The sequence below is a fragment of the Engystomops pustulosus genome, unplaced genomic scaffold (genome assembly GCF_040894005.1).
Source record: "Engystomops pustulosus unplaced genomic scaffold, aEngPut4.maternal MAT_SCAFFOLD_528, whole genome shotgun sequence".
NCBI classification, from domain to species: Eukaryota; Metazoa; Chordata; class Amphibia; order Anura; family Leptodactylidae; genus Engystomops; species Engystomops pustulosus.
The window spans coordinates 52,501-53,846 of NW_027285407.1; the positions used below are offsets into that span (position 1 = coordinate 52,501).

The 1,346-nt window shown below is 66.6% G+C and overlaps 1 non-coding gene across 1 annotated transcript; it reads left to right on the top strand.

Annotated features, from left to right (window-relative positions):
- The first annotated feature begins 711 nt into the window (after positions 1-711).
- On the top strand, positions 712-865 carry LOC140111641 (5.8S ribosomal RNA). Its single transcript, XR_011852159.1, has one exon. It is a non-coding gene; the product is annotated as a 5.8S ribosomal RNA (ribosomal RNA).
- The last annotated feature ends 481 nt before the right edge of the window (positions 866-1,346 follow it).

Below are 1,346 nucleotides of genomic sequence, written 5' to 3' on the forward strand. Positions count from 1 at the left end.
CGCGGTGAGGAGAAGGGGCGGTTGCGTGGCAAGGCACCGAGACAATCGCGGGGTTGACTCCGTCCTGGTGGCGAGTCGCCTGTCGAGGGATCGAAGAGGGAGGCGGGCGTCCGGAAGCCTGCACCCTCGCGCTCTCTCCAGACCAGCGCGACTCCCTGGGCGATGGCAGAGGACGGGGGCCCGACGGAGGAAGCGACGCGCGGGGTGCCCGGGAGACCGTACTCTCCTCTCCCCGACGTCGCGTGAAGATCGGCTGGCGGCGCCGTGTTACCCAACGAAGAGCGGTGTGGCTGGCGGATGGTCCTCGATGAGGGGGCGAGGGAAGGCGGCGTAGCGCCTGGAGAATGGTAGGGTTCGGCGCGCGAGGACCCTCTGCCTCTCTCCACAGGTGCAGCGCCTGTCTTCCTCCTCTCCCCCGCTGTCGGGTCGACCACGCCGGTCTTTGCCGAAGGTCGATGGGGCTTGTCGCCAGACGCGCCTCCGCCGGGTGAGCTGCGTTCCAGTGGCGGCCCCCGGTCCCCCACGAGCGGCGCGCAGGGGACTGGGCTCCCGCACCCGCCCCAGGCGGTGTGCCGCGGAGGCTCTTCTCCCAGGCGTCGCTCCTTGGACAACGTCCGCTCGGCTTCGGCCGTGTGCACACGAATGTAGCGGTGCCGTACATCTGACGAGGACGAGCTGGCCGTCTGTAAAAACCAGCGTGTGAAAACGAGCCACTCTTAGCGGTGGATCACTCGGCTCGCGCGTCGATGAAGAACGTAGCTAGCTACGAGAATTAATGTGAATTGCAGGGCACATTGATCATCGACACTTCGAACGCACCTTGCGGCCCCGGGTTACTCCCGGGGCTACGCCTGTCTGAGGGTCGCTTCTCATCGATCGCCGCCCCGTCGAGGGCGAGCGCCGCTGGGGTTCAGTCGCAGGGGCTTTCACGGCTACCCACGCCGTGTTCGCTCCTTCGTCCCCCTAAAGTCAGACTCTCTCCTTCGAGACCCTCTCCAAGGGGTCCGGCGCGCACGGTCGACACCTGCCGCCGGCGCCCCTGCTCGGACCGACGGCGACCACGGACGGACACGTTCGCGGCCGGCGGTGTTCCCTGCGCGAGGCTGTCTGCGCTTGCCCGTAGGCTTGGACTGCTTCTCGTCCTTGGGATCTCGCTCCGCTCGTGTTCCCCCGAAAGGTGAAGCTTCGTTGCCGGGTAAGGAGAGGTGAGAAGGGACGGAGGGATGCAGGTGAAAGGGGGGCGGATGGTGGGGGGTGGCGGCTACGCTACCCTCGCCTCTTCCCTCCGCACCACCCACCCCTTAGACCTCAGATCAGACGTGACTACCCGCTGAATTTAAGCATAT